This window comes from Lactuca sativa, chromosome 1 (assembly GCF_002870075.4).
Source record: "Lactuca sativa cultivar Salinas chromosome 1, Lsat_Salinas_v11, whole genome shotgun sequence".
Taxonomy (NCBI): domain Eukaryota; kingdom Viridiplantae; phylum Streptophyta; class Magnoliopsida; order Asterales; family Asteraceae; genus Lactuca; species Lactuca sativa.
This window is the reverse complement of record NC_056623.2, coordinates 200,438,468-200,454,828: the sequence shown is the minus strand read 5'-3', so window position 1 is coordinate 200,454,828 and position 16,361 is coordinate 200,438,468. Positions and strand designations below refer to the sequence as shown.

The window sequence follows — 16,361 nt, the reverse complement described above, 5'->3', positions numbered from 1 at the left end:
ATCCGTGGTAATTGTTTTTATGTCTTACAAGACGCAGAACCTCGTTTGCTTTCGTACGCGAGGCGTGGGACCCACGTGAGGGATCGGCTCCGTTCAGGGAAACACGAAAACGATCAACATTGAACCGGATGCCGCCCGAGCATAGACATAACAAGAAAGGAAAAAAAAACGCACCTAAAACCTAAAAAAACGCAAACGGGCAACGAAAAAGGGGGTGCAACACGAGGACTTCCCAGGGGGTCACCCATCCTAGTACTACTCTCGCCCAAGCACGCTTAACTGCGGAGTTCTGATGGGATCCGGTGCATTAGTGCTGGTATGATCGCACCCGAAATACTATCCGTGGTAATTGTTTTTATGTCTTACAAGACGCAGAACCTCGTTTGCTTTCGTACGCGAGGCGTGGGACCCACGTGAGGGATCGGCTCCGTTCAGGGAAACACGAAAACGATCAACATTGAACCGGATGCTGCCCGAGCATAGACATAACAAGAAAGGAAAAAAAAAACGCACCTAAAACCTAAAAAAACGCAAACGGGCAACGAAAAAGGGGGTGCAACACGAGGACTTCCCAGGGGGTCACCCATCCTAGTACTACTCTCGCCCAAGCACGCTTAACTGCGGAGTTCTGATGGGATCCGGTGCATTAGTGCTGGTATGATCGCACCCGAAATACTATCCGTGGTAATTGTTTTTATGTCTTACAAGACGCAGAACCTCGTTTGCTTTCGTACGCGAGGCGTGGGACCCACGTGAGGGATCGGCTCCGTTCAGGGAAACACGAAAACGATCAACATTGAACCGGATGCCGCCCGAGCATCGACATAACAAGAAAGGAAAAAAAAAACGCACCTAAAACCTAAAAAAACGCAAACGGGCAACGAAAAAGGGGGTGCAACACGAGGACTTCCCAGGGGGTCACCCATCCTAGTACTACTCTCGCCCAAGCACGCTTAACTGCGGAGTTCTGATGGGATCCGGTGCATTAGTGCTGGTATGATCGCACCCGAAATACTATCCGTGGTAATTGTTTTTATGTCTTACAAGACGCAGAACCTCGTTTGCTTTCGTACGCGAGGCGTGGGACCCACGTGAGGGATCGGCTCCGTTCAGGGAAACACGAAAACGATCAACATTGAACCGGATGCCGCCCGAGCATAGACATAACAAGAAAGGAAAAAAAAAAACGCACCTAAAACCTAAAAAAACGCAAACGGGCAACGAAAAAGGGGGTGCAACACGAGGACTTCCCAGGGGGTCACCCATCCTAGTACTACTCTCGCCCAAGCACGCTTAACTGCGGAGTTCTGATGGGATCCGGTGCATTAGTGCTGGTATGATCGCACCCGAAATACTATCCGTGGTAATTGTTTTTATGTCTTACAAGACGCAGAACCTCGTTTGCTTTCGTACGCGAGGCGTGGGACCCACGTGAGGGATCGGCTCCGTTCAGGGAAACACGAAAACGATCAACATTGAACCGGATGCCGCCCGAGCATCGACATAACAAGAAAGGAAAAAAAAAAACGCACCTAAAACCTAAAAAAACGCAAACGGGCAACGAAAAAGGGGGTGCAACACGAGGACTTCCCAGGGGGTCACCCATCCTAGTACTACTCTCGCCCAAGCACGCTTAACTGCGGAGTTCTGATGGGATCCGGTGCATTAGTGCTGGTATGATCGCACCCGAAATACTATCCGTGGTAATTGTTTTTATGTCTTACAAGACGCAGAACCTCGTTTGCTTTCGTACGCGAGGCGTGGGACCCACGTGAGGGATCGGCTCCGTTCAGGGAAACACGAAAACGATCAACATTGAACCGGATGCCGCCCGAGCATAGACATAACAAGAAAGGAAAAAAAAAAACGCACCTAAAACCTAAAAAAACGCAAACGGGCAACGAAAAAGGGGTGCAACACGAGGACTTCCCAGGGGGTCACCCATCCTAGTACTACTCTCGCCCAAGCACGCTTAACTGCGGAGTTCTGATGGGATCCGGTGCATTAGTGCTGGTATGATCGCACCCGAAATACTATCCGTGGTAATTGTTTTTATGTCTTACAAGACGCAGAACCTCGTTTGCTTTCGTACGCGAGGCGTGGGACCCACGTGAGGGATCGGCTCCGTTCAGGGAAACACGAAAACGATCAACATTGAACCGGATGCCGCCCGAGCATAGACATAACAAGAAAGGAAAAAAAAAAACGCACCTAAAACCTAAAAAAACGCAAATGGGCAACGAAAAAGGGGGTGCAACACGAGGACTTCCCAGCGGGTCACCCATCCTAGTACTACTCTCGCCCAAGCACGCTTAACTGCGGAGTTCTGATGGGATCCGGTGCATTAGTGCTGGTATGATCGCACCCGAAATACTATCCGTGGTAATTGTTTTTATGTCTTACAAGACGCAGAACCTCGTTTGCTTTCGTACGCGAGGCGTGGGACCCACGTGAGGGATCGGCTCCGTTCAGGGAAACACGAAAACGATCAACATTGAACCGGATGCCGCCCGAGCATAGACATAACAAGAAAGGAAAAAAAAAAACGCACCTAAAACCTAAAAAAACGCAAACGGGCAACGAAAAAGGGGGTGCAACACGAGGACTTCCCAGGGGGTCACCCATCCTAGTACTACTCTCGCCCAAGCACGCTTAACTGCGGAGTTCTGATGGGATCCGGTGCATTAGTGCTGGTATGATCGCACCCGAAATACTATCCGTGGTAATTGTTTTTATGTCTTACAAGACGCAGAACCTCGTTTGCTTTCGTACGCGAGGCGTGGGACCCACGTGAGGGATCGGCTCCGTTCAGGGAAACACGAAAACGATCAACATTGAACCGGATGCCGCCCGAGCATAGACATAACAAGAAAGGAAAAAAAAAACGCACCTAAAACCTAAAAAAACGCAAACGGGCAACGAAAAAGGGGGTGCAACACGAGGACTTCCCAGGGGGTCACCCATCCTAGTACTACTCTCGCCCAAGCACGCTTAACTGCGGAGTTCTGATGGGATCCGGTGCGTTAGTGCTGGTATGATCGCACCCGAAATACTATCCGTGGTAATTGTTTTTATGTCTTACAAGACGCAGAACCTCGTTTGCTTTCGTACGCGAGGCGTGGGACCCACGTGAGGGATCGGCTCCGTTCAGGGAAACACGAAAACGATCAACATTGAACCGGATGCCGCCCGAGCATCGACATAACAAGAAAGGAAAAAAAAAAAAAAACGCACCTAAAACCTAAAAAAACGCAAACGGGCAACGAAAAAGGGGGTGCAACACGAGGACTTCCCAGGGGGTCACCCATCCTAGTACTACTCTCGCCCAAGCACGCTTAACTGCGGAGTTCTGATGGGATCCGGTGCATTAGTGCTGGTATGATCGCACCCGAAATACTATCCGTGGTAATTGTTTTTATGTCTTACAAGACGCAGAACCTCGTTTGCTTTCGTACGCGAGGCGTGGGACCCACGTGAGGGATCGGCTCCGTTCAGGGAAACACGAAAACGATCAACATTGAACCGGATGCCGCCCGAGCATAGACATAACAAGAAAGGAAAAAAAAACGCACCTAAAACCTAAAAAAACGCAAACGGGCAACGAAAAAGGGGGTGCAACACGAGGACTTCCCAGGGGGTCACCCATCCTAGTACTACTCTCGCCCAAGCACGCTTAACTGCGGAGTTCTGATGGGATCCGGTGCATTAGTGCTGGTATGATCGCACCCGAAATACTATCCGTGGTAATTGTTTTTATGTCTTACAAGACGCAGAACCTCGTTTGCTTTCGTACGCGAGGCGTGGGACCCACGTGAGGGATCGGCTCCGTTCAGGGAAACACGAAAACGATCAACATTGAACCGGATGCCGCCCGAGCATAGACATAACAAGAAAGGAAAAAAAAAACGCACCTAAAACCTAAAAAAACGCAAACGGGCAACGAAAAAGGGGGTGCAACACGAGGACTTCCCAGGGGGTCACCCATCCTAGTACTACTCTCGCCCAAGCACGCTTAACTGCGGAGTTCTGATGGGATCCGGTGCATTAGTGCTGGTATGATCGCACCCGAAATACTATCCGTGGTAATTGTTTTTATGTCTTACAAGACGCAGAACCTCGTTTGCTTTCGTACGCGAGGCGTGGGACCCACGTGAGGGATCGGCTCCGTTCAGGGAAACACGAAAACGATCAACATTGAACCGGATGCCGCCCGAGCATAGACATAACAAGAAAGGAAAAAAAAAAACGCACCTAAAACCTAAAAAAACGCAAACGGGCAACGAAAAAGGGGGTGCAACACGAGGACTTCCCAGGGGGTCACCCATCCTAGTACTACTCTCGCCCAAGCACGCTTAACTGCGGAGTTCTGATGGGATCCGGTGCATTAGTGCTGGTATGATCGCACCCGAAATACTATCCGTGGTAATTGTTTTTATGTCTTACAAGACGCAGAACCTCGTTTGCTTTCGTACGCGAGGCGTGGGACCCACGTGAGGGATCGGCTCCGTTCAGGGAAACACGAAAACGATCAACATTGAACCGGATGCCGCCCGAGCATAGACATAACAAGAAAGGAAAAAAAAAAAAAAACGCACCTGAAACCTAAAAAAACGCAAATGGGCAACGAAAAAGGGGGTGCAACACGAGGACTTCCCAGGAGGTCACCCATCCTAGTACTACTCTCGCCCAAGCACGCTTAACTGCGGAGTTCTGATGGGATCCGGTGCATTAGTGCTGGTATGATCGCACCCGAAATACTATCCGTGGTAATTGTTTTTATGTCTTACAAGACGCAGAACCTCGTTTGCTTTCGTACGCGAGGCGTGGGACCCACGTGAGGGATCGGCTCCGTTCAGGGAAACACGAAAACGATCAACATTGAACCGGATGCCGCCCGAGCATCGACATAACAAGAAAGGAAAAAAAAAAAAACGCACCTAAAACCTAAAAAAACGCAAACGGGCAACGAAAAAGGGGGTGCAACACGAGGACTTCCCAGGGGGTCACCCATCCTAGTACTACTCTCGCCCAAGCACGCTTAACTGCGGAGTTCTGATGGGATCCGGTGCATTAGTGCTGGTATGATCGCACCCGAAATACTATCCGTGGTAATTGTTTTTATGTCTTACAAGACGCAGAACCTCGTTTGCTTTCGTACGCGAGGCGTGGGACCCACGTGAGGGATCGGCTCCGTTCAGGGAAACACGAAAACGATCAACATTGAACCGGATGCCGCCCGAGCATAGACATAACAAGAAAGGAAAAAAAAAAACGCACCTAAAACCTAAAAAAACGCAAACGGGCAACGAAAAAGGGGGCGCAACACGAGGACTTCCCAGGGGGTCACCCATCCTAGTACTACTCTCGCCCAAGCACGCTTAACTGCGGAGTTCTGATGGGATCCGGTGCATTAGTGCTGGTATGATCGCACCCGAAATACTATCCGTGGTAATTGTTTTTATGTCTTACAAGACGCAGAACCTCGTTTGCTTTCGTACGCGAGGCGTGGGACCCACGTGAGGGATCGGCTCCGTTCAGGGAAACACGAAAACGATCAACATTGAACCGGATGCCGCCCGAGCATAGACATAACAAGAAAGGAAAAAAAAAAACGCACCTAAAACCTAAAAAAACGCAAACGGGCAACGAAAAAGGGGGTGCAACACGAGGACTTCCCAGGGGGTCACCCATCCTAGTACTACTCTCGCCCAAGCACGCTTAACTGCGGAGTTCTGATGGGATCCGGTGCATTAGTGCTGGTATGATCGCACCCGAAATACTATCCGTGGTAATTGTTTTTATGTCTTACAAGACGCAGAACCTCGTTTGCTTTCGTACGCGAGGCGTGGGACCCACGTGAGGGATCGGCTCCGTTCAGGGAAACACGAAAACGATCAACATTGAACCGGATGCCGCCCGAGCATAGACATAACAAGAAAGGAAAAAAAAAAACGCACCTAAAACCTAAAAAAACGCAAACGGGCAACGAAAAAGGGGTGCAACACGAGGACTTCCCAGGGGGTCACCCATCCTAGTACTACTCTCGCCCAAGCACGCTTAACTGCGGAGTTCTGATGGGATCCGGTGCATTAGTGCTGGTATGATCGCACCCGAAATACTATCCGTGGTAATTGTTTTTATGTCTTACAAGACGCAGAACCTCGTTTGCTTTCGTACGCGAGGCGTGGGACCCACGTGAGGGATCGGCTCCGTTCAGGGAAACACGAAAACGATCAACATTGAACCGGATGCCGCCCGAGCATAGACATAACAAGAAAGGAAAAAAAAAAACGCACCTAAAACCTAAAAAAACGCAAACGGGCAACGAAAAAGGGGGTGCAACACGAGGACTTCCCAGGGGGTCACCCATCCTAGTACTACTCTCGCCCAAGCACGCTTAACTGCGGAGTTCTGATGGGATCCGGTGCATTAGTGCTGGTATGATCGCACCCGAAATACTATCCGTGGTAATTGTTTTTATGTCTTACAAGACGCAGAACCTCGTTTGCTTTCGTACGCGAGGCGTGGGACCCACGTGAGGGATCGGCTCCGTTCAGGGAAACACGAAAACGATCAACATTGAACCGGATGCCGCCCGAGCATAGACATAACAAGAAAGGAAAAAAAAAAACGCACCTAAAACCTAAAAAAACGCAAACGGGCAACGAAAAAGGGGGTGCAACACGAGGACTTCCCAGGGGGTCACCCATCCTAGTACTACTCTCGCCCAAGCACGCTTAACTGCGGAGTTCTGATGGGATCCGGTGCATTAGTGCTGGTATGATCGCACCCGAAATACTATCCGTGGTAATTGTTTTTATGTCTTACAAGACGCAGAACCTCGTTTGCTTTCGTACGCGAGGCGTGGGACCCACGTGAGGGATCGGCTCCGTTCAGGGAAACACGAAAACGATCAACATTGAACCGGATGCCGCCCGAGCATAGACATAACAAGAAAGGAAAAAAAAAAACGCACCTAAAACCTAAAAAAACGCAAACGGGCAACGAAAAAGGGGGTGCAACACGAGGACTTCCCAGGGGGTCACCCATCCTAGTACTACTCTCGCCCAAGCACGCTTAACTGCGGAGTTCTGATGGGATCCGGTGCATTAGTGCTGGTATGATCGCACCCGAAATACTATCCGTGGTAATTGTTTTTATGTCTTACAAGACGCAGAACCTCGTTTGCTTTCGTACGCGAGGCGTGGGACCCACGTGAGGGATCGGCTCCGTTCAGGGAAACACGAAAACGATCAACATTGAACCGGATGCCGCCCGAGCATAGACATAACAAGAAAGGAAAAAAAAAAAAAACGCACCTAAAACCTAAAAAAACGCAAACGGGCAACGAAAAAGGGGGTGCAACACGAGGACTTCCCAGGAGGTCACCCATCCTAGTACTACTCTCGCCCAAGCACGCTTAACTGCGGAGTTCTGATGGGATCCGGTGCATTAGTGCTGGTATGATCGCACCCGAAATACTATCCGTGGTAATTGTTTTTATGTCTTACAAGACGCAGAACCTCGTTTGCTTTCGTACGCGAGGCGTGGGACCCACGTGAGGGATCGGCTCCGTTCAGGGAAACACGAAAACGATCAACATTGAACCGGATGCCGCCCGAGCATCGACATAACAAGAAAGGAAAAAAAAAAAAACGCACCTAAAACCTAAAAAAACGCAAACGGGCAACGAAAAAAGGGGTGCAACACGAGGACTTCCCAGGGGGTCACCCATCCTAGTACTACTCTCGCCCAAGCACGCTTAACTGCGGAGTTCTGATGGGATCCGGTGCATTAGTGCTGGTATGATCGCACCCGAAATACTATCCGTGGTAATTGTTTTTATGTCTTACAAGACGCAGAACCTCGTTTGCTTTCGTACGCGAGGCGTGGGACCCACGTGAGGGATCGGCTCCGTTCAGGGAAACACGAAAACGATCAACATTGAACCGGATGCCGCCCGAGCATAGACATAACAAGAAAGGAAAAAAAAACGCACCTAAAACCTAAAAAAACGCAAACGGGCAACGAAAAAGGGGGCGCAACACGAGGACTTCCCAGGGGGTCACCCATCCTAGTACTACTCTCGCCCAAGCACGATTAACTGCGGAGTTCTGATGGGATCCGGTGCATTAGTGCTGGTATGATCGCACCCGAAATACTATCCGTGGTAATTGTTTTTATGTCTTACAAGACGCAGAACCTCGTTTGCTTTCGTACGCGAGGCGTGGGACCCACGTGAGGGATCGGCTCCGTTCAGGGAAACACGAAAACGATCAACATTGAACCGGATGCCGCCCGAGCATAGACATAACAAGAAAGGAAAAAAAAACGCACCTAAAACCTAAAAAAACGCAAACGGGCAACGAAAAAGGGGGTGCAACACGAGGACTTCCCAGGGGGTCACCCATCCTAGTACTACTCTCGCCCAAGCACGCTTAACTGCGGAGTTCTGATGGGATCCGGTGCATTAGTGCTGGTATGATCGCAACCGAAATACTATCCGTGGTAATTGTTTTTATGTCTTACAAGACGCAGAACCTCGTTTGCTTTCGTACGCGAGGCGTGGGACCCACGTTAGGGATCGGCTCCGTTCAGGGAAACACGAAAACGATCAACATTGAACCGGATGCCGCCCGAGCATAGACATAACAAGAAAGGAAAAAAAAAAAAAACGCACCTAAAACCTAAAAAAACGCAAACGGGCAACGAAAAAGGGGGTGCAACACGAGGACTTCCCAGGGGGTCACCCATCCTAGTACTACTCTCGCCCAAGCACGCTTAACTGCGGAGTTCTGATGGGATCCGGTGCATTAGTGCTGGTATGATCGCACCCGAAATACTATCCGTGGTAATTGTTTTTATGTCTTACAAGACGCAGAACCTCGTTTGCTTTCGTACGCGAGGCGTGGGACCCACGTGAGGGATCGGCTCCGTTCAGGGAAACACGAAAACGATCAACATTGAACCGGATGCCGCCCGAGCATCGACATAACAAGAAAGGAAAAAAAAAAAAACGCACCTAAAACCTACAAAAACGCAAACGGGCAACGAAAAAGGGGGTGCAACACGAGGACTTCCCAGGGGGTCACCCATCCTAGTACTACTCTCGCCAAAGCACGCTTAACTGCGGAGTTCTGAAGGGATTCGGTGCATTAGTGCTGGTATGATCGCACCCGAAATACTATCCGTGGTAATTGTTTTTATGTCTTACAAGACGCAGAACCTCGTTTGCTTTCGTACGCGAGGCGTGGGACCCACGTGAGGGATCGGCTCCGTTCAGGGAAACACGAAAACGATCAACATTGAACCGGATGCCGCCCGAGCATAGACATAACAAGAAAGGAAAAAAAAACGCACCTAAAACCTAAAAAAACGCAAACGGGCAACGAAAAAGGGGGTGCAACACGAGGACTTCCCAGGGGGTCACCCATCCTAATACTACTCTCGCCCAAGCACGCTTAACTGCGGAGTTCTGATGGGATCCGGTGCATTAGTGCTGGTATGATCGCACCCGAAATACTATTCGTGGTAATTGTTTTTATGTCTTACAAGACGCAGAACCTCGTTTGCTTTCGTACGCGAGGCGTGGGACCCACGTGAGGGATCGGCTCCGTTCAGGGAAACACGAAAACGATCAACATTGAACCGGATGCCGCCCGAGCATAGACATAACAAGAAAGGAAAAAAAAAACGCACCTAAAACCTAAAAAAACGCAAACGGGCAACGAAAAAGGGGGTGCAACACGAGGACTTCCCAGGGGGTCACCCATCCTAGTACTACTCTCGCCCAAGCACGCTTAACTGCGGAGTTCTGATGGGATCCGGTGCATTAGTGCTGGTATGATCGCACCCGAAATACTATTCGTGGTAATTGTTTTTATGTCTTACAAGACGCAGAACCTCGTTTGCTTTCGTACGCGAGGCGTGGGACCCACGTGAGGGATCGGCTCCGTTCAGGGAAACACGAAAACGATCAACATTGAACCGGATGCCGCCCGAGCATAGACATAACAAGAAAGGAAAAAAAAAACGCACCTAAAACCTAAAAAAACGCAAACGGGCAACGAAAAAGGGGGTGCAACACGAGGACTTCCCAGGGGGTCACCCATCCTAGTACTACTCTCGCCCAAGCACGCTTAACTGCGGAGTTCTGATGGGATCCGGTGCATTAGTGCTGGTATGATCGCACCCGAAATACGATCCGTGGTAATTGTTTTTATGTCTTACAAGACGCAGAACCTCGTTTGCTTTCGTACGCGAGGCGTGGGACCCACGTTAGGGATCGGCTCCGTTCAGGGAAACACGAAAACGATCAACATTGAACCGGATGCCGCCCGAGCATCGACATAACAAGAAAGGAAAAAAAAAAAAAACGCACCTAAAACCTAAAAAAACGCAAACGGGCAACGAAAAAGGGGGTGCAACACGAGGACTTCCCAGGGGGTCACCCATCCTAGTACTACTCTCGCCCAAGCACGCTTAACTGCGGAGTTCTGATGGGATCCGGTGCATTAGTGCTGGTATGATCGCACCCGAAATACTATCCGTGGTAATTGTTTTTATGTCTTACAAGACGCAGAACCTCGTTTGCTTTCGTACGCGAGGCGTGGGACCCACGTGAGGGATCGGCTCCGTTCAGGGAAACACGAAAACGATCAACATTGAACCGGATGCCGCCCGAGCATCGACATAACAAGAAAGGAAAAAAAAACGCACCTAAAACCTAAAAAAACGCAAACGGGCAACGAAAAAGGGGGTGCAACACGAGGACTTCCCAGGGGGTCACCCATCCTAGTACTACTCTCGCCCAAGCACGCTTAACTGCGGAGTTCTGATGGGATCCGGTGCGTTAGTGCTGGTATGATCGCACCCGAAATACTATCCGTGGTAATTGTTTTTATGTCTTACAAGACGCAGAACCTCGTTTGCTTTCGTACGCGAGGCGTGGGACCCACGTGAGGGATCGGCTCCGTTCAGGGAAACACGAAAACGATCAACATTGAACCGGATGCCGCCCGAGCATCGACATAACAAGAAAGGAAAAAAAAACGCACCTAAAACCTAAAAAAACGCAAACGGGCAACGAAAAAGGGGGTGCAACACGAGGACTTCCCAGGGGGTCACCCATCCTAGTACTACTCTCGCCCAAGCACGCTTAACTGCGGAGTTCTGATGGGATCCGGTGCATTAGTGCTGGTATGATCGCACCCGAAATACTATCCGTGGTAATTGTTTTTATGTCTTACAAGACGCAGAACCTCGTTTGCTTTCGTACGCGAGGCGTGGGACCCACGTGAGGGATCGGCTCCGTTCAGGGAAACACGAAAACGATCAACATTGAACCGGATGCCGCCCGAGCATAGACATAACAAGAAAGGAAAAAAAAAAAACGCACCTAAAACCTAAAAAAACGCAAACGGGCAACGAAAAAGGGGGTGCAACACGAGGACTTCCCAGGGGGTCACCCATCCTAGTACTACTCTCGCCCAAGCACGCTTAACTGCGGAGTTCTGATGGGATCCGGTGCATTAGTGCTGGTATGATCGCACCCGAAATACTATCCGTGGTAATTGTTTTTATGTCTTACAAGACGCAGAACCTCGTTTGCTTTCGTACGCGAGGCGTGGGACCCACGTGAGGGATCGGCTCCGTTCAGGGAAACACGAAAACGATCAACATTGAACCGGATGCCGCCCGAGCATCGACATAACAAGAAAGGAAAAAAAAAACGCACCTAAAACCTAAAAAAACGCAAACGGGCAACGAAAAAGGGGGTGCAACACGAGGACTTCCCAGGGGGTCACCCATCCTAGTACTACTCTCGCCCAAGCACGCTTAACTGCGGAGTTCTGATGGGATCCGGTGCATTAGTGCTGGTATGATCGCACCCGAAATACTATCCGTGGTAATTGTTTTTATGTCTTACAAGACGCAGAACCTCGTTTGCTTTCGTACGCGAGGCGTGGGACCCACGTGAGGGATCGGCTCCGTTCAGGGAAACACGAAAACGATCAACATTGAACCGGATGCCGCCCGAGCATAGACATAACAAGAAAGGAAAAAAAAAAACGCACCTAAAACCTAAAAAAACGCAAACGGGCAACGAAAAAGGGGGTGCAACACGAGGACTTCCCAGGGGGTCACCCATCCTAGTACTACTCTCGCCCAAGCACGCTTAACTGCGGAGTTCTGATGGGATCCGGTGCATTAGTGCTGGTATGATCGCACCCGAAATACTATCCGTGGTAATTGTTTTTATGTCTTACAAGACGCAGAACCTCGTTTGCTTTCGTACGCGAGGCGTGGGACCCACGTGAGGGATCGGCTCCGTTCAGGGAAACACGAAAACGATCAACATTGAACCGGATGCCGCCCGAGCATAGACATAACAAGAAAGGAAAAAAAAAAACGCACCTAAAACCTAAAAAAACGCAAACGGGCAACGAAAAAGGGGGTGCAACACGAGGACTTCCCAGGGGGTCACCCATCCTAGTACTACTCTCGCCCAAGCACGCTTAACTGCGGAGTTCTGATGGGATCCGGTGCATTAGTGCTGGTATGATCGCACCCAAAATACTATCCGTGGTAATTGTTTTTATGTCTTACAAGACGCAGAACCTCGTTTGCTTTCGTACGCGAGGCGTGGGACCCACGTGAGGGATCGGCTCCGTTCAGGGAAACACGAAAACGATCAACATTGAACCGGATGCCGCCCGAGCATAGACATAACAAGAAAGGAAAAAAAAAAACGCACCTAAAACCTAAAAAAACGCAAACGGGCAACGAAAAAGGGGGTGCAACACGAGGACTTCCCAGGGGGTCACCCATCCTAGTACTACTCTCGCCCAAGCACGCTTAACTGCGGAGTTCTGATGGGATCCGGTGCATTAGTGCTGGTATGATCGCACCCGAAATACTATCCGTGGTAATTGTTTTTATGTCTTACAAGACGCAGAACCTCGTTTGCTTTCGTACGCGAGGCGTGGGACCCACGTGAGGGATCGGCTCCGTTCAGGGAAACACGAAAACGATCAACATTGAACCGGATGCCGCCCGAGCATAGACATAACAAGAAAGGAAAAAAAAAAAACGCACCTAAAACCTAAAAAAACGCAAACGGGCAACGAAAAAGGGGGTGCAACACGAGGACTTCCCAGGGGGTCACCCATCCTAGTACTACTCTCGCCCAAGCACGCTTAACTGCGGAGTTCTGATGGGATCCGGTGCATTAGTGCTGGTATGATCGCACCCGAAATACTATCCGTGGTAATTGTTTTTATGTCTTACAAGACGCAGAACCTCGTTTGCTTTCGTACGCGAGGCGTGGGACCCACGTGAGGGATCGGCTCCGTTCAGGGAAACACGAAAACGATCAACATTGAACCGGATGCCGCCCGAGCATAGACATAACAAGAAAGGAAAAAAAAAAACGCACCTAAAACCTAAAAAAACGCAAACGGGCAACGAAAAAGGGGGTGCAACACGAGGACTTCCCAGGGGGTCACCCATCCTAGTACTACTCTCGCCCAAGCACGCTTAACTGCGGAGTTCTGATGGGATCCGGTGCATTAGTGCTGGTATGATCGCACCCGAAATACTATCCGTGGTAATTGTTTTTATGTCTTACAAGACGCAGAACCTCGTTTGCTTTCGTACGCGAGGCGTGGGACCCACGTGAGGGATCGGCTCCGTTCAGGGAAACACGAAAACGATCAACATTGAACCGGATGCCGCCCGAGCATAGACATAACAAGAAAGGAAAAAAAAAAACGCACCTAAAACCTAAAAAAACGCAAACGGGCAACGAAAAAGGGGGTGCAACACGAGGACTTCCCAGGGGGTCACCCATCCTAGTACTACTCTCGCCCAAGCACGCTTAACTGCGGAGTTCTGATGGGATCCGGTGCATTAGTGCTGGTATGATCGCACCCGAAATACTATCCGTGGTAATTGTTTTTATGTCTTACAAGACGCAGAACCTCGTTTGCTTTCGTACGCGAGGCGTGGGACCCACGTTAGGGATCGGCTCCGTTCAGGGAAACACGAAAACGATCAACATTGAACCGGATGCCGCCCGAGCATCGACATAACAAGAAAGGAAAAAAAAAAAAACGCACCTAAAACCTAAAAAAACGCAAACGGGCAACGAAAAAGGGGGTGCAACACGAGGACTTCCCAGGGGGTCACCCATCCTAGTACTACTCTCGCCCAAGCACGCTTAACTGCGGAGTTCTGATGGGATCCGGTGCATTAGTGCTGGTATGATCGCACCCGAAATACTATCCGTGGTAATTGTTTTTATGTCTTACAAGACGCAGAACCTCGTTTGCTTTCGTACGCGAGGCGTGGGACCCACGTGAGGGATCGGCTCCGTTCAGGGAAACACGAAAACGATCAACATTGAACCGGATGCCGCCCGAGCATCGACATAACAAGAAAGGAAAAAAAAACGCACCTAAAACCTAAAAAAACGCAAACGGGCAACGAAAAAGGGGGTGCAACACGAGGACTTCCCAGGGGGTCACCCATCCTAGTACTACTCTCGCCCAAGCACGCTTAACTGCGGAGTTCTGATGGGATCCGGTGCGTTAGTGCTGGTATGATCGCACCCGAAATACTATCCGTGGTAATTGTTTTTATGTCTTACAAGACGCAGAACCTCGTTTGCTTTCGTACGCGAGGCGTGGGACCCACGTGAGGGATCGGCTCCGTTCAGGGAAACACGAAAACGATCAACATTGAACCGGATGCCGCCCGAGCATCGACATAACAAGAAAGGAAAAAAAAACGCACCTAAAACCTAAAAAAACGCAAACGGGCAACGAAAAAGGGGGTGCAACACGAGGACTTCCCAGGGGGTCACCCATCCTAGTACTACTCTCGCCCAAGCACGCTTAACTGCGGAGTTCTGATGGGATCCGGTGCATTAGTGCTGGTATGATCGCACCCGAAATACTATCCGTGGTAATTGTTTTTATGTCTTACAAGACGCAGAACCTCGTTTGCTTTCGTACGCGAGGCGTGGGACCCACGTGAGGGATCGGCTCCGTTCAGGGAAACACGAAAACGATCAACATTGAACCGGATGCCGCCCGAGCATAGACATAACAAGAAAGGAAAAAAAAAAACGCACCTAAAACCTAAAAAAACGCAAACGGGCAACGAAAAAGGGGGTGCAACACGAGGACTTCCCAGGGGGTCACCCATCCTAGTACTACTCTCGCCCAAGCACGCTTAACTGCGGAGTTCTGATGGGATCCGGTGCATTAGTGCTGGTATGATCGCACCCGAAATACTATCCGTGGTAATTGTTTTTATGTCTTACAAGACGCAGAACCTCGTTTGCTTTCGTACGCGAGGCGTGGGACCCACGTGAGGGATCGGCTCCGTTCAGGGAAACACGAAAACGATCAACATTGAACCGGATGCCGCCCGAGCATAGACATAACAAGAAAGGAAAAAAAAAAAAAACGCACCTAAAACCTAAAAAAACGCAAACGGGCAACGAAAAAGGGGGTGCAACACGAGGACTTCCCAGGAGGTCACCCATCCTAGTACTACTCTCGCCCAAGCACGCTTAACTGCGGAGTTCTGATGGGATCCGGTGCATTAGTGCTGGTATGATCGCACCCGAAATACTATCCGTGGTAATTGTTTTTATGTCTTACAAGACGCAGAACCTCGTTTGCTTTCGTACGCGAGGCGTGGGACCCACGTGAGGGATCGGCTCCGTTCAGGGAAACACGAAAACGATCAACATTGAACCGGATGCCGCCCGAGCATCGACATAACAAGAAAGGAAAAAAAAAAAAACGCACCTAAAACCTAAAAAAACGCAAACGGGCAACGAAAAAGGGGGTGCAACACGAGGACTTCCCAGGGGGTCACCCATCCTAGTACTACTCTCGCCAAAGCACGCTTAACTGCGGAGTTCTGAAGGGATTCGGTGCATTAGTGCTGGTATGATCGCACCCGAAATACTATCCGTGGTAATTGTTTTTATGTCTTACAAGACGCAGAACCTCGTTTGCTTTCGTACGCGAGGCGTGGGACCCACGTGAGGGATCGGCTCCGTTCAGGGAAACACGAAAACGATCAACATTGAACCGGATGCCGCCCGAGCATAGACATAACAAGAAAGGAAAAAAAAACGCACCTAAAACCTAAAAAAACGCAAACGGGCAACGAAAAAGGGGGCGCAACACGAGGACTTCCCAGGGGGTCACCCATCCTAGTACTACTCTCGCCCAAGCACGCTTAACTGCGGAGTTCTGATGGGATCCGGTGCATTAGTGCTGGTATGATCGCACCCGAAATACTATCCGTGGTAATTGTTTTTATGTCTTACAAGACGCAGA

At 50.0% G+C, this 16,361-nt stretch overlaps 48 non-coding genes across 48 annotated transcripts; all 48 read right to left on the bottom strand.

Moving 5' to 3' along the window:
- Positions 1 to 211: 211 nt before the first annotated feature.
- On the bottom strand, positions 212 to 330 carry LOC128129307 (5S ribosomal RNA). Its single transcript, XR_008227149.1, has one exon. It is a non-coding gene; the product is annotated as a 5S ribosomal RNA (ribosomal RNA).
- Positions 331 to 550: 220 nt separating this feature from the next.
- On the bottom strand, positions 551 to 669 carry LOC128129305 (5S ribosomal RNA). Its single transcript, XR_008227148.1, has one exon. It is a non-coding gene; the product is annotated as a 5S ribosomal RNA (ribosomal RNA).
- Positions 670 to 889: 220 nt separating this feature from the next.
- On the bottom strand, positions 890 to 1,008 carry LOC128129304 (5S ribosomal RNA). The gene has a single exon (XR_008227144.1). It is a non-coding gene; the product is annotated as a 5S ribosomal RNA (ribosomal RNA).
- Positions 1,009 to 1,229: 221 nt separating this feature from the next.
- Positions 1,230 to 1,348, bottom strand: LOC128129302 (5S ribosomal RNA). Its single transcript, XR_008227127.1, has one exon. It is a non-coding gene; the product is annotated as a 5S ribosomal RNA (ribosomal RNA).
- Positions 1,349 to 1,569: 221 nt separating this feature from the next.
- Positions 1,570 to 1,688, bottom strand: LOC128129301 (5S ribosomal RNA). Its single transcript, XR_008227126.1, has one exon. It is a non-coding gene; the product is annotated as a 5S ribosomal RNA (ribosomal RNA).
- A 220-nt stretch (positions 1,689 to 1,908) lies between these two features.
- Positions 1,909 to 2,027, bottom strand: LOC128129299 (5S ribosomal RNA). The gene has a single exon (XR_008227125.1). It is a non-coding gene; the product is annotated as a 5S ribosomal RNA (ribosomal RNA).
- Positions 2,028 to 2,248: 221 nt separating this feature from the next.
- LOC128130223 (5S ribosomal RNA) lies at positions 2,249 to 2,367 on the bottom strand. The gene has a single exon (XR_008228145.1). It is a non-coding gene; the product is annotated as a 5S ribosomal RNA (ribosomal RNA).
- Positions 2,368 to 2,588: 221 nt separating this feature from the next.
- On the bottom strand, positions 2,589 to 2,707 carry LOC128129296 (5S ribosomal RNA). Its single transcript, XR_008227123.1, has one exon. It is a non-coding gene; the product is annotated as a 5S ribosomal RNA (ribosomal RNA).
- Positions 2,708 to 2,927: 220 nt separating this feature from the next.
- Positions 2,928 to 3,046, bottom strand: LOC128129599 (5S ribosomal RNA). The gene has a single exon (XR_008227519.1). It is a non-coding gene; the product is annotated as a 5S ribosomal RNA (ribosomal RNA).
- Positions 3,047 to 3,271: 225 nt separating this feature from the next.
- On the bottom strand, positions 3,272 to 3,390 carry LOC128129290 (5S ribosomal RNA). Its single transcript, XR_008227121.1, has one exon. It is a non-coding gene; the product is annotated as a 5S ribosomal RNA (ribosomal RNA).
- A 219-nt stretch (positions 3,391 to 3,609) lies between these two features.
- LOC128129289 (5S ribosomal RNA) lies at positions 3,610 to 3,728 on the bottom strand. Its single transcript, XR_008227120.1, has one exon. It is a non-coding gene; the product is annotated as a 5S ribosomal RNA (ribosomal RNA).
- A 220-nt stretch (positions 3,729 to 3,948) lies between these two features.
- Positions 3,949 to 4,067, bottom strand: LOC128129285 (5S ribosomal RNA). The gene has a single exon (XR_008227119.1). It is a non-coding gene; the product is annotated as a 5S ribosomal RNA (ribosomal RNA).
- Positions 4,068 to 4,288: 221 nt separating this feature from the next.
- LOC128129283 (5S ribosomal RNA) lies at positions 4,289 to 4,407 on the bottom strand. The gene has a single exon (XR_008227118.1). It is a non-coding gene; the product is annotated as a 5S ribosomal RNA (ribosomal RNA).
- A 225-nt stretch (positions 4,408 to 4,632) lies between these two features.
- On the bottom strand, positions 4,633 to 4,751 carry LOC128131504 (5S ribosomal RNA). The gene has a single exon (XR_008229422.1). It is a non-coding gene; the product is annotated as a 5S ribosomal RNA (ribosomal RNA).
- Positions 4,752 to 4,974: 223 nt separating this feature from the next.
- LOC128129280 (5S ribosomal RNA) lies at positions 4,975 to 5,093 on the bottom strand. Its single transcript, XR_008227117.1, has one exon. It is a non-coding gene; the product is annotated as a 5S ribosomal RNA (ribosomal RNA).
- Positions 5,094 to 5,314: 221 nt separating this feature from the next.
- On the bottom strand, positions 5,315 to 5,433 carry LOC128130119 (5S ribosomal RNA). The gene has a single exon (XR_008228042.1). It is a non-coding gene; the product is annotated as a 5S ribosomal RNA (ribosomal RNA).
- A 221-nt stretch (positions 5,434 to 5,654) lies between these two features.
- LOC128129277 (5S ribosomal RNA) lies at positions 5,655 to 5,773 on the bottom strand. Its single transcript, XR_008227116.1, has one exon. It is a non-coding gene; the product is annotated as a 5S ribosomal RNA (ribosomal RNA).
- Positions 5,774 to 5,993: 220 nt separating this feature from the next.
- On the bottom strand, positions 5,994 to 6,112 carry LOC128129276 (5S ribosomal RNA). Its single transcript, XR_008227115.1, has one exon. It is a non-coding gene; the product is annotated as a 5S ribosomal RNA (ribosomal RNA).
- A 221-nt stretch (positions 6,113 to 6,333) lies between these two features.
- Positions 6,334 to 6,452, bottom strand: LOC128129274 (5S ribosomal RNA). The gene has a single exon (XR_008227114.1). It is a non-coding gene; the product is annotated as a 5S ribosomal RNA (ribosomal RNA).
- Positions 6,453 to 6,673: 221 nt separating this feature from the next.
- Positions 6,674 to 6,792, bottom strand: LOC128129273 (5S ribosomal RNA). The gene has a single exon (XR_008227113.1). It is a non-coding gene; the product is annotated as a 5S ribosomal RNA (ribosomal RNA).
- A 221-nt stretch (positions 6,793 to 7,013) lies between these two features.
- LOC128129271 (5S ribosomal RNA) lies at positions 7,014 to 7,132 on the bottom strand. The gene has a single exon (XR_008227112.1). It is a non-coding gene; the product is annotated as a 5S ribosomal RNA (ribosomal RNA).
- Positions 7,133 to 7,356: 224 nt separating this feature from the next.
- LOC128131463 (5S ribosomal RNA) lies at positions 7,357 to 7,475 on the bottom strand. Its single transcript, XR_008229381.1, has one exon. It is a non-coding gene; the product is annotated as a 5S ribosomal RNA (ribosomal RNA).
- A 223-nt stretch (positions 7,476 to 7,698) lies between these two features.
- LOC128129267 (5S ribosomal RNA) lies at positions 7,699 to 7,817 on the bottom strand. The gene has a single exon (XR_008227110.1). It is a non-coding gene; the product is annotated as a 5S ribosomal RNA (ribosomal RNA).
- A 219-nt stretch (positions 7,818 to 8,036) lies between these two features.
- Positions 8,037 to 8,155, bottom strand: LOC128130609 (5S ribosomal RNA). The gene has a single exon (XR_008228532.1). It is a non-coding gene; the product is annotated as a 5S ribosomal RNA (ribosomal RNA).
- Positions 8,156 to 8,374: 219 nt separating this feature from the next.
- On the bottom strand, positions 8,375 to 8,493 carry LOC128130242 (5S ribosomal RNA). The gene has a single exon (XR_008228164.1). It is a non-coding gene; the product is annotated as a 5S ribosomal RNA (ribosomal RNA).
- A 224-nt stretch (positions 8,494 to 8,717) lies between these two features.
- LOC128129265 (5S ribosomal RNA) lies at positions 8,718 to 8,836 on the bottom strand. The gene has a single exon (XR_008227109.1). It is a non-coding gene; the product is annotated as a 5S ribosomal RNA (ribosomal RNA).
- A 223-nt stretch (positions 8,837 to 9,059) lies between these two features.
- Positions 9,060 to 9,178, bottom strand: LOC128131052 (5S ribosomal RNA). Its single transcript, XR_008228980.1, has one exon. It is a non-coding gene; the product is annotated as a 5S ribosomal RNA (ribosomal RNA).
- Positions 9,179 to 9,397: 219 nt separating this feature from the next.
- Positions 9,398 to 9,516, bottom strand: LOC128130370 (5S ribosomal RNA). Its single transcript, XR_008228295.1, has one exon. It is a non-coding gene; the product is annotated as a 5S ribosomal RNA (ribosomal RNA).
- A 220-nt stretch (positions 9,517 to 9,736) lies between these two features.
- Positions 9,737 to 9,855, bottom strand: LOC128129264 (5S ribosomal RNA). Its single transcript, XR_008227108.1, has one exon. It is a non-coding gene; the product is annotated as a 5S ribosomal RNA (ribosomal RNA).
- A 220-nt stretch (positions 9,856 to 10,075) lies between these two features.
- On the bottom strand, positions 10,076 to 10,194 carry LOC128129262 (5S ribosomal RNA). Its single transcript, XR_008227107.1, has one exon. It is a non-coding gene; the product is annotated as a 5S ribosomal RNA (ribosomal RNA).
- A 224-nt stretch (positions 10,195 to 10,418) lies between these two features.
- Positions 10,419 to 10,537, bottom strand: LOC128129258 (5S ribosomal RNA). Its single transcript, XR_008227106.1, has one exon. It is a non-coding gene; the product is annotated as a 5S ribosomal RNA (ribosomal RNA).
- Positions 10,538 to 10,756: 219 nt separating this feature from the next.
- On the bottom strand, positions 10,757 to 10,875 carry LOC128129596 (5S ribosomal RNA). The gene has a single exon (XR_008227517.1). It is a non-coding gene; the product is annotated as a 5S ribosomal RNA (ribosomal RNA).
- Positions 10,876 to 11,094: 219 nt separating this feature from the next.
- On the bottom strand, positions 11,095 to 11,213 carry LOC128129257 (5S ribosomal RNA). The gene has a single exon (XR_008227105.1). It is a non-coding gene; the product is annotated as a 5S ribosomal RNA (ribosomal RNA).
- A 222-nt stretch (positions 11,214 to 11,435) lies between these two features.
- Positions 11,436 to 11,554, bottom strand: LOC128129255 (5S ribosomal RNA). Its single transcript, XR_008227104.1, has one exon. It is a non-coding gene; the product is annotated as a 5S ribosomal RNA (ribosomal RNA).
- A 220-nt stretch (positions 11,555 to 11,774) lies between these two features.
- Positions 11,775 to 11,893, bottom strand: LOC128129253 (5S ribosomal RNA). Its single transcript, XR_008227103.1, has one exon. It is a non-coding gene; the product is annotated as a 5S ribosomal RNA (ribosomal RNA).
- Positions 11,894 to 12,114: 221 nt separating this feature from the next.
- On the bottom strand, positions 12,115 to 12,233 carry LOC128129251 (5S ribosomal RNA). The gene has a single exon (XR_008227102.1). It is a non-coding gene; the product is annotated as a 5S ribosomal RNA (ribosomal RNA).
- Positions 12,234 to 12,454: 221 nt separating this feature from the next.
- Positions 12,455 to 12,573, bottom strand: LOC128129247 (5S ribosomal RNA). Its single transcript, XR_008227101.1, has one exon. It is a non-coding gene; the product is annotated as a 5S ribosomal RNA (ribosomal RNA).
- Positions 12,574 to 12,794: 221 nt separating this feature from the next.
- LOC128129243 (5S ribosomal RNA) lies at positions 12,795 to 12,913 on the bottom strand. The gene has a single exon (XR_008227099.1). It is a non-coding gene; the product is annotated as a 5S ribosomal RNA (ribosomal RNA).
- Positions 12,914 to 13,135: 222 nt separating this feature from the next.
- LOC128129241 (5S ribosomal RNA) lies at positions 13,136 to 13,254 on the bottom strand. The gene has a single exon (XR_008227098.1). It is a non-coding gene; the product is annotated as a 5S ribosomal RNA (ribosomal RNA).
- A 221-nt stretch (positions 13,255 to 13,475) lies between these two features.
- LOC128129238 (5S ribosomal RNA) lies at positions 13,476 to 13,594 on the bottom strand. Its single transcript, XR_008227097.1, has one exon. It is a non-coding gene; the product is annotated as a 5S ribosomal RNA (ribosomal RNA).
- Positions 13,595 to 13,815: 221 nt separating this feature from the next.
- Positions 13,816 to 13,934, bottom strand: LOC128129236 (5S ribosomal RNA). Its single transcript, XR_008227096.1, has one exon. It is a non-coding gene; the product is annotated as a 5S ribosomal RNA (ribosomal RNA).
- A 223-nt stretch (positions 13,935 to 14,157) lies between these two features.
- LOC128129233 (5S ribosomal RNA) lies at positions 14,158 to 14,276 on the bottom strand. The gene has a single exon (XR_008227095.1). It is a non-coding gene; the product is annotated as a 5S ribosomal RNA (ribosomal RNA).
- A 219-nt stretch (positions 14,277 to 14,495) lies between these two features.
- LOC128129595 (5S ribosomal RNA) lies at positions 14,496 to 14,614 on the bottom strand. The gene has a single exon (XR_008227516.1). It is a non-coding gene; the product is annotated as a 5S ribosomal RNA (ribosomal RNA).
- A 219-nt stretch (positions 14,615 to 14,833) lies between these two features.
- On the bottom strand, positions 14,834 to 14,952 carry LOC128129231 (5S ribosomal RNA). The gene has a single exon (XR_008227094.1). It is a non-coding gene; the product is annotated as a 5S ribosomal RNA (ribosomal RNA).
- A 221-nt stretch (positions 14,953 to 15,173) lies between these two features.
- On the bottom strand, positions 15,174 to 15,292 carry LOC128129230 (5S ribosomal RNA). Its single transcript, XR_008227093.1, has one exon. It is a non-coding gene; the product is annotated as a 5S ribosomal RNA (ribosomal RNA).
- Positions 15,293 to 15,516: 224 nt separating this feature from the next.
- LOC128131443 (5S ribosomal RNA) lies at positions 15,517 to 15,635 on the bottom strand. The gene has a single exon (XR_008229359.1). It is a non-coding gene; the product is annotated as a 5S ribosomal RNA (ribosomal RNA).
- A 223-nt stretch (positions 15,636 to 15,858) lies between these two features.
- LOC128131051 (5S ribosomal RNA) lies at positions 15,859 to 15,977 on the bottom strand. The gene has a single exon (XR_008228979.1). It is a non-coding gene; the product is annotated as a 5S ribosomal RNA (ribosomal RNA).
- A 219-nt stretch (positions 15,978 to 16,196) lies between these two features.
- On the bottom strand, positions 16,197 to 16,315 carry LOC128130118 (5S ribosomal RNA). Its single transcript, XR_008228041.1, has one exon. It is a non-coding gene; the product is annotated as a 5S ribosomal RNA (ribosomal RNA).
- Between the last annotated feature and the right edge of the window lie 46 nt (positions 16,316 to 16,361).